The sequence below is a fragment of the Melozone crissalis genome, unplaced genomic scaffold (assembly GCF_028551555.1).
Source record: "Melozone crissalis strain CALT ecotype California unplaced genomic scaffold, PUWL_Pcris_2 ptg000068l_1, whole genome shotgun sequence".
NCBI lineage: Eukaryota > Metazoa > Chordata > Aves > Passeriformes > Passerellidae > Melozone > Melozone crissalis.
In genome coordinates, this window is record NW_026535846.1 from 7158660 (window position 1) to 7169149 (window position 10490).

Consider the following 10490-nt stretch of genomic DNA (forward strand, 5'->3'; position numbering starts at 1 on the left):
TTGGGGGGCACTGGTGACAAATATAGAGGGATTGACTTCACCTGGGATAGTCAGCCATACCTTTTCTCACCTGGGCTGAGCCCAAGGATTCCATCCAGGATGAGTTAAATGGTGAGGAGCAGCACTGTGAGAAACTAGATGAGCCTTAAACTGTGTTTAGGGCAAACTAAATGGTGGGTGTGGATTGAGAAGCTGAAAGTGAGGGAGTGATGTGAACTGGGCAAAAGCACAAGTGGGAGAAGAAAGACATGATCAAAGTTTCTTTAAAGCCACTGTGTTGAAAGGGAAGTTCAGAGCAGCCAGCCACCCTGAGCTCAGGGCTGATGAGACACCTTTGTTAGAATGTCACCAGCACTGAAAATCCTGTGCCAAAGGAAGCTGTGGGAAGGGGACTGTGCCTGGAATAGCTATGAGGTCTCCAAGAGGGCCTGGGCACTTGAGTCATGGAGATTTATTGGGCTGGGAACCTTGTCACACTCTGGGGGTCAGACTAAGGTGGCCCATTGCAATTACTTTTATCAACAGCAGATGAAAGGGGAATTGGTGTTGGGAGTTCATGAACCCTGTCAAATGCTCCCAACAGCCTGAGTCTCTGTGCTGTCCTTGCAGCACCTATTTCTGGGTAAGCAGGGCTGTGTGTGCAGTGCCTGGGTGACAGATTGCTGTGCCCTGACCTGGAACAGGGGATGTCACATCTCATTTTAGGCCTACATGCATATGCATGCTTGCCTCCATCCTTTTCCCTATTTAGAGCATCCCATGCTTTTCAAAAAATAAATAAAAACAAACAAAAACCCCACCCACAGAAATAAACTCAAATAAATACCACAAGGTTCTGCTCTAAGATCAGGAGGTAAATAGACAAATTAGGGCATTAGAATTGTTCTTTTTCTGGAGCTACCTTCAGGCCAGGGGCAGGGCATCCCTCAGATGAAGGGAAAAGTTTCACAAAGATTCTGCAAGGCTGTCTTGAGCCAGTGCTTGGATAAGAGAGCTGAAGGTCATTAACTGCTTGCTGTGATACAGATGCTGAATGATGAGAATGGCTGCAGTAATAGAAAACCCCATTTCTGTTCTCTTGCATCATGAGTTCCCAAGTTTATGCTCAGTGAGTTTATTTAAATTGGACCACTGCTTCTATTTGGAACTAATATTCTTGTTTTCTTGAATAAAATGTGTTTTCCAATGTTGTTTCCATTCCAAACCACAGCCAAGCAACATCTCAGCCTACTTTCTTAAATCAAGAGAATTGTTTATGTCCTTGGGAGCTGGCATAATAACATCTGAGGGAAGCCATGAGACACAACAGGAATTCATTCATAAGTTAATGAAAGCTGTGCAGTGCAGCATAAGGATGATCAGGGCAGGTCTTGGGCAGCATTTGTCAAGCTAAATTCCTTTCTGTTGAAATTGTTTTCCTTGGAAGGATCATGGACCAGCTTAAATACAAGTTTGTTATATAGTATTTTTTGGTATAAAAATGGGTAATAGAAGAGAGTGCAGCACAGAAACAGGAGAAAGTTGCTATGGATCAAAAAAGAAAGAGAAAATTGCTTAAATGCCCTACCAAAGCAGGGGGAAACCCCCACGTGAGTAGTGTGGCATATTGTCCATGGGATTTGTCACCTGGAAGCAGAATGTTTTGGTACCCACTGGAGGGAACTGGAGATTGGGCTGATGCCAAACACCTGATAAAACCAAAGCACACAGAGCCTGAAGCCATTTGAAGAAACTCCAAAAGAGCTGGAAATGAGTTTGTGTGCAGGATCTTAACTAGAAGATGAGCTGCTATGGGGAGCAAGGTCAACTCTCCCCCTTGATTTGGGATTGCTCTTATGGTGGGAAAATGAGATCCTAGAGTAAATATGGCCTTGAATGCTAAAGCTGTGCCTCAGTGCTCAGAGCAGGTGGACAGAGCAGGCCAGTGGTGCAATATCACAGCATCTCCTGGGCTGTGAGTCACAGCAGACTCGTCACCATCACGCGGCTCTCCCGTCACAAGGACGTGTTTGTCCCCTTGCACTGCCCTGTGCCTTCCAGGAAAAGGAGCCCTTGTTCAGCTCTGTGCCCTACTCTGCCCCAGGTCTGCAGCAGGACACTGTGCCCAAAGGAGCTGACCTGCTTCTGCCTCCTCTTGCTGCAAATCCAAGTGGGAGTGTGGGAGTGGAGATGGCCATGGCTGTCCCTGGCACTGTGAGGGCACACCCTGAGTGCTGTGCCCAGCTCTGGCCCCTCAGCTTGGGAAGGACCTTGGGACACTGAGCACATCCAGAGAGAGGGGCTGGGAGCACAAACCCTGAGAGGAGCCCCTGAGGGAGCTGGGGGTGCTCAGCCTGCAGAAAAGGAGGCTCAGGGGTGCCCCCATCACTGCACAGCTCCTGAAAGGGGCCTGTGCTCAGCTGGGGCTGGGCTCTGTCTGCAGGAACTGACACAACCAGAGCACACAGCCTCGAGCTGTGCCAAGGGAAATACAGAATGGATATGAGGAAAAAGCTTTTACAGAAAGGTGATAAAGTTGTGGAATGGCTGCCTGGGGAGGTGGTGGAATCCCCATCTCTGGGTGTGTTTAACAAAGCCTGGATGTGGCACTGGGTGCCAGGGTTTAGCTGAGCTGTTGGGGCTGGGGTGGACTCAATGATCTTAGAGGTCTCTTCCAACCTCATTATTCTGTGATTCTGTGAAGGTTTTTTCCAACCCAGTCATTATGTGAATCCTGTGAAACGCCCTCCTGAGGCACGGGCTAGCAGAGAAGTTGGGGGTGTTAGCCCTCTCCCACATGGAGGTGGTCCCATGCTTTTCCTGCCTGGGAAAAGTTCAACAGAGTCAATTTTGCATGTGTGAACAACTTCTCTCAAATGACAGCAAGGAGCTGAGCTACCAAAGCCTGTTTTCCATGGCTCTGTCCCTCAGTGCACACAGGAGGATCCAACAGGGCCCTCAGTGATCAGAGCAGGATGTGCCTGTCATCCACGTGGATGGAGATGCCTGAATCAGCACACTCGTTTCCCCAACAGTGGGAGCATCAGTAGGTTTATTTTCCATCTAGATGCTTGTTGACATGCATGGTGTAAACCCATCATTCCAGCTAACGCTGACAGAGGCAGAGAGGTCTCACAGTCATTAACCACCAAGCTCAGATGTTGCTGAGAGTGGGAGTGGAGAGGAGCTGCAAACAGCATACTGGCATCAGCTGCCTCTTTCTAAAAAAAAAAATAAAAATCTGCCAAACAAGTTTAAATTGCTTAGAAAGCTTTGGGAGTTGGAAATAAAAAAAAAAAAAATGTAAAAAAAAAACTGTAATTACTCTGGGGAAGGAAGAGAGAGGCAGATTTGTGGTACTCTAACAAAGCTGCCAAGAACCCAGCTCAGAATAGCTAGAGAAGATAGACATCATGCTTGCAGTGACTTCTCAGACTGGAAGGGGTTAACCAAGCTGTTAACTTTTCCATTCCCAGCACCTCGGGCTACCAGATAAACCTGAGTTCCCAGGAAAGACCCCATCCTCAAATATTGGCAAGCTGTGAGCTACAGCTGGAGTTCGGCTGAGACTAATCCTTGAAAGCCCAACTGCCTGTGTTCCCCAAGGCCTGAGCCTCAAAGGAATGCCCAGCAGGAGCAGAGAGGCAGGGAGCTCATCCTGCCCCTGTCCCTGGCACTGTGAGGGCACACCCTGAGTGCTGTGCCCAGCTCTGGCCCCTCAGCTTGGGAAGGACCTTGGGACACTGAGCACATCCAGAGAGAGGGGCTGGGAGCACAAACCCTGAGAGGAGCCCCTGAGGGAGCTGGGGGTGCTCAGCCTGCAGAAAAGGAGACTCAGGGGTGCCCCCATCACTGCACAGCTCCTGAAAGGGGCCTGTGCTCAGCTGGGGCTGGGCTCTGTCTGCAGGAACTGACACAACCAGAGCACACAGCCTCGAGCTGTGCCAAGGGAAATACAGGCTGGATATGAGGAAAAAGCTTTTACAGAAAGGTGATAAAGTTGTGGAATGGCTGCCCGGGGAGGTGGTGGAGTCCCCATCCCTGGTTGAGTTTAACAAAGCCTGTATGTGGCACTGGGTGCCAGGGTTTTGCTGAGGTGTTATGTGCGATTCACATTCTCTGAACCTGAGAGAAGCAGTGAGAGAAGCAGAGAAAAGAATTATCAAAACCATTCTTATCTCATTGGCTGCTCCTGTGTTGTGCCAAAGTAGAATGCAATATGGAGATTGTTTACCCAGAGTGATGGGGTTTTGTTTCCTTGGCTTGTCAGGGCCAAACGTGTGCAGACTGTGTGTTAGCAGACAGACACGAGATTTTGTTCAGTTGAGTGCTTGTGCAGTTTCAGTTTAGATGTAGCATAATACAGTATAGTATGTATCTCTTTTATATGATATAGTATAATAAAGTAATTAATTAGCCTTCTGATTTCAATGGAGTCAGATGCATCATTCTTCCCAGACGTTTTGGTCATCTGCTTTTATGATAGTGTTGGAGCTGGGCTGGACTTGATGATCTGGAAGGTCTCTTCCAACATGGTGATTCTGTGAATTCTGTGTGAGATCCGCATGCAGCACCTGCAGCCCCTGCACTCACAGGTAAATGGAGGCAGTGGCTCTTTCATTTGCTGCAATACTGCTGCTGCTGCTGCTTTGTAGGGGAAAGAAGAGTTAGTTAGTGGGCAGTGGAGCAGCCACTCCTCAAAGTGGGCTGCAGTGCAAGTGGGGCTGTCAGGGGTGGAATTTACCCGCCCCAGAGCCGCTCCCTGCTCTGTGCAATCTCAGCATGCAGCCACACCAGCACAAGCGAGGCAGCCCCAAATCGCTGGTTTATTTTCCTGTCTCTGCTTTATCTCGCCGAGTTCTGTCTGCTGCCTCCTGGCCCGGGCCCTGCAGGCTGGCTCAGTTGCCAAGGGAAGCAGACATTCCTCCCCAGGTCCCACTCTTGCTGCTGCTGTCTGAGCTCGATGGAGATCAGGCTCTGTGGGCAGAGACACGGCTGCCCTCTCGCTGATGCAATGCCAGGCGGGCTGGGAGCTTTCAATAAAAAGTAATTAATGGTAAAGCAGACTCCTGCAATCCTGCAGTCTCTTCTATTTCTGTTACTTAGGCTTTTAAAGGCAGCGGGAGCACAGTGGTTTGACTTCTTTCTCCGGCCAAAAAAAGGAAGCACACTTAATCTGGTGACCTCACATCCATCTCCTGCCCTTTATTAGCACCATCTGTCTCCTTCTGCCTGCTGAAAGGAGACTCTGCCCATCCTCATGGCTGGGACAATACAAATATTGCTCAATTACAGCCGTGCTCCAAATGCAATTACTCAATTGCAGTGTTAATTGAATTATTTGAGTTTAATTATTCCATTAGGACTTTTGTCAGTACGGTCTAAGCTGCTTGCTTTGTCTCTGGGCTAGCATCACAATGCAGCATCTGTCTGCACAGGGAAGGACTGATTTCACTCTATCAGACCCAGTTAGGCTGAGGGAAGCCTGGCACTGTCAGAAATGGTGCTCTCAGGTTCCAGGAGAGGTGTCCAGGCTGCAGGGACCTTCTTTTCTCCAGTCCAAGCGCAATGCTTGCAGCAGAGAGCAGGGACTGTTCATGCAGAAATAATTTTGTCTGAAGAGTCAGTGACAAAAATACCTGTGAGGGTTTTTAAGTGAAGGGATCACTCCTAAAAGATGCTGGACAGAAATCAAAAGGAGCAGTTGCACAACATGAGCCTGTGATAGGGCAATATATAGTGAGTGAGGCAGATGCTAAGGGTTCCTTACAGCCCTCAGAGAGGGGCTGGGGTGGGGCTGCAGTGGGAACTCCCCCAGTTCTTGTGGGGAATTCACCTGGGCAAGCAGAAAAACTGCTTGGAATTTATTTCTGGTTCTTTTCCTGCCATAATCACCAAATCACAGAGTTCTTAGGGTGGGAAGGGACCTCTGGAGATTAGATAATCCAACCTATCCTTAGGTTTTCCTCACTCTCAGCCTCATGCAGGGCCCTGTCCCCTGCCAGCCCTGGTGCCCCTGCTCAGTGGCTTTGCCATAAATCCATCCCTTGTTACATCACAGGCAGCCCCAGCCAAGCCCAGGGGCATTGGAAAGCAGCCTCTGGATTTGTAATTTTGTTCTTTTTTGACTCCAATGCCTCATTTAATATTTCCCAGCCCCAGCAATGCATTGCTGTGCCAGAGACAAAGGCTGGCTGGAGGTTCAGCCACTGACATTCACATTATGAGGCTGGGGCTGCAGAGCCTGTGCTCAGCGAGGTGAGCAGGGTTCTTCCTGTGCTCCTAGCTGCAAATACAGGCTTGGCAAAAACTTCTGGCACTTGACTTGTAGTGCTGATCCAGCTGATGGTTATGGATGGTGGAGAATAATCGAGATAACACTGCTTTTGGAAACTTTGCCCCAAGTTTGCTTTAAATATGAATTCTGGACTAGGGTGAAGCCATCAAGAACAGCTGGGCCCACACAATCCCAAGTCAGAAGCTGCTTCCAGTGCTCCTGCTCTGAACAGCTTCCAGACCCTCTAAACACACAGGTTTAAATAATTGCCCTTCAGTCTGGAAATATTGGCTCTTCTCTTGTATCAAATAACATCTAATGTCATTGTTGCTGAAGGCAACCAGGATGAAATTGCCTGCCTTATTTTTCCCAGTGTGTTGGCTTTATGCACTTGGCAGCATTTGGAGTCAAATCAATCTTGCTTTCCTCTCCTGGACAGGTGCTTAGTTCTGCTGATGTCAGGGTCCAGCTTTAGTGCAGAGGAGGGAGAGGAGGCAGGCATGGCTGAGAGCACAGGGACTGGGCTGCAAAGCCCCACAGCCTCAAGGAGGCTTAAATTATTAAATCATAGAATGGTTGGGTTGGAAGGGACCTCAAAAACCACCTCACTCCATCCCCTGCCATGGCAGGGACACCTTCCCCTGTGCCACGCTGCCCCAAGCCCCATCCAGCCTGGCCTGGGACATTTCCATGGATGGGGCAGCCCCAGCTGCTCTGGGCACCCTGTGCCAGGGCCTCACCCTCACTGTAAACCATTTTTTCCTTATGTCTAATCTAAACCTGCCTTCTCTCAGTTTAAAGCCATTCCCCCTTTCCTGTCCCTCGATGCACTTGCTGAAAGTCCCTCTCCAGCTCTCTTGGAGCTCCATTAGATACTGGAAGGATATTCCAGATAGAAGAGGTTCTCCAGGGTTCTCCAGGCTGAGCAATCCAAATTTTCTCAGCCTGCCTCCACAGGAGAGGTGCTACAACCTGAGTTTCCCTGGCCCAGTGCTTCTACCTTGCGCAGAAAAGGGCTGGCAGAGGTTTGGAGAGCTCAGTTTTGTGGGTGTTGATGTCCCACATGCCTGGGGATTTGTACCTGCTGAAACTCAGGAGGTGTTCCTCGGCCTGCTCCCCCTGTGGCAACTCTGCCTTTCAGATAAAGGGCATTGGATGCTCTGAAGAGCAGCTTCAAGGGACAGTGAAGTACCCCAGGACCTGTGGGGACTCCTGACCAGTGAATGTGTGAAAAATCAGCTTTGAGAGGAGCTCAGGGGATGTGCTCTGCTGTTCACTGAACATGTACAGCATCCCCTGAGCTGTGAGTGCCCAACTGGCCCACAGACCGAGATCTCCCTTCCCTTCCCTTCCCTTCCCTTCCCTTCCCTTCCCTTCCCTTCCCTTCCCTTCCCTTCCCTTCCCTTCCCTTCCCTTCCTCTCCATTGTTGATTATTGTCGCAGACATCTTTTATGGAAAATCCTTTCCTTAGGATTTTTCCTCCTGAGAAGCTGACAGGCCTCAGGAACAAAATGCAAACAATGGTTATCTGCTGCTGTGGAATGCAACAGGTGCATCTGTGATTGGTTTCATGTGGTTGTTTCTAATTAATGGCCAATCACAGTCAGCTGGCTCGGACTCTCTGTCTGAGACACAAGCTTTTGTTATCATTCTATCTTTTTCTATTCAAGCTAGGCTTCTGATGAAATCCTTTCTTCTATTCTTTTAGTATAGTTTTAATATAATATATATCATAAAATAATAAATCAGCCTTCTGAAACACAGAGTCAGATCCTCATCTCTTCCCTCATCCTCAGACTCCTGTGAACACCATCACAGATTATTCCTTTCATCCTCTTCAAGAGGCCTCCTGCTGCCTCTTAAATCCCTTTTATCACTCTGTTTAAACACTGCAGCCCAGTCCAGGACCTGGAAAGGCTGAGCATGACCAAGATTATGGATCCCCCTCCCTTGGGGTGCCCAGGGGCAGAGTGGTGCCAGCTGCACAGAGCCCTGCCACGGGTGCTTGAGATGGCATGGGGTGACTCCCTGGGCACACAGATTTTTAGGTTTGATCTTTAAGATCTTTGCTGGTTTGAGCCTTTCACTTTGTTAAACTGCCTTCATCTTGACCCATGAGTGGTTTTTCTACCTTATTTTCTCCTCCCACCCCGTCCCATTCCCTCTCCTGCTGAGGAGGGGAGGGATAGAGCAGCTTGGTGGGCACCTAGCATCCAACCAAGGTCAGCTCACCACAGGAGTGCAATCTTCTTTCCTTGCTTTATTTGTGCTGTGACTGCTTTGGGCTAGTTACCTTTAATTACTGGCTCTGCTGAGGCTGGCTGAGTCTTTTCCAGTGCATGGTTTGGAGGCCCCTGCTCCCAAACAATGAAACCACTTACCATCACTTATCTTTTAAATCAGAGTTTATATTTAGCTGGTGCCTTCCATCCAGGCTGCCTCTCCTCGCCTGCACAGAGGAAAGCCCTGCAGCCCTGCTGCTCACAGGGGGATTGCAATGCTCTCCCCATTCCTGCGGCCCACAGGAGAATTGCAATGCTCTCCAGCCCTGCTGTTCATAGGGGGATTGCAATGCTCTCCAGTCCTGCTGCTCACAGGATTGCAATGCTCTCCCCATTCCTGCAGCCCACAGCAGGATTGCAATGCTCTCCCCATTCCTGCTGTTCTCAGGAGAATTGCAATGCTCTCCATTCCTGCAGTCCACAGGGGGATTTCAATGCTCTCCAGTCCTGCTGTTCACAGGGGGATTTCAAAGCTCTCCCCATTCCTGCTGTTCACAGGAGGATTGCAATGCTCTCCAGTCCTGCAGCCCACAGGAGGATTGCAATGCTCTCCATTCCTGCTGTTCACAGGAGGATTGCAATGCTCTCCAGTCCTGCTGTTCACAGGAGGATTGCAATGCTCTCCAGTCCTGCTGCTCACAGGATTGCAATGCTCCCCATTCCTGCTGCTCTCAGGAGGACTGCAATGCTCTCCCCAGCCCTGCTGCCCAGCTGGGATGTGATCTCCTGGAGGACATCAGGCCCCACACTGCTTGCCTTGATGTTGAGCTGAGTTTTGGCAATTCCTTCACTTTGATCATCGTTATAGAGTGGAAAACTCATTCTAAGTGTGTACAAAGACATTAAAGCTCTCACAGCCACCACAGAGAGGAGAGAGCAGCTGAGAGTCCCCAGACTGTGTGAGAGGAGCTCTGCTTCTCTTTCCTGAGGGTGGGAGCAGAGCTCAGTGAGGGGACCAAGCATCTGCTCTGGATCCCAAAGGGCTTGAGACATCTGAATGTGAGTGTTGTAAACCAGGAGATGGGATGGTTTGTCCTGAAATAACTTGTGTTTAATGCAGGCTGAAGGGAGCTGGGAGCAGGCTCAGCATTCCCCAGCCTGTTGTTTCCCTTTACACACAGCCCCAGGAGCAGAAACTGCTGCAAGGATTTTCTTCAGCGAGCTCTGGCTGCACCAGCAAGAACTGTGCTCCCACCAGCACTGCAGAAATGGGGCAGTGGGCAGGAAAATTATCCTTCCATTCATCCCACCCCACTGATCATGGCTCTGGGACAGCTCTCTGGGGAGACTTTGGAGGGCACAGTGCTTTAAACACCAGAGGATCCTTTTGGTGTAGTGACCCACACCCAGCAGCCAAACCCAGCTGTGTGGTGTCCCCTTGGAGCTTGGGGTGTCTGGGTGCAGAAACCGCCTCTAGGGTCCCCTGATGGGGACACCCCTAAATAGTTCTGTGCCAGGATTGACAGATGAACAGACTTTTGGTTTTTTCAGTCTTCAGGTTTTGTTTATTTTTTCTCTTAACAGTTCAGTACGCTGTCTGCACACCAGACTTGGCCCACAAAGAGAAAGGCAGCAAAACTCACAAGACACACAGGTTCTTTTAAAACTACTTTGTCCAATTAACTCTTAGAATGAATTTTCTTTCTACCTATAACTAATTATTTGTCTGTTCACATAACATCTGCACTGGGGCTCTTTCTAACCAATCATCCTGTGCCACCAGCACTTCAGAAAATGGAGCAGATGAAGAACAAGAAGGAGATCAGAAAACACCCAAAATCCTCCATCTTGTCTCCTATCTACCTCCAAACTAAAAACCCAAAACTCTACATTTTTCACCCTGTGATAAACTAGATGTTCTGGTTTGAAAGCAAAACCAGTGAGAGATTCCAAGTCAGAAATACAATTTATTAGGAAAAGGAAAACCAAAATACATACAATAATACAAAAG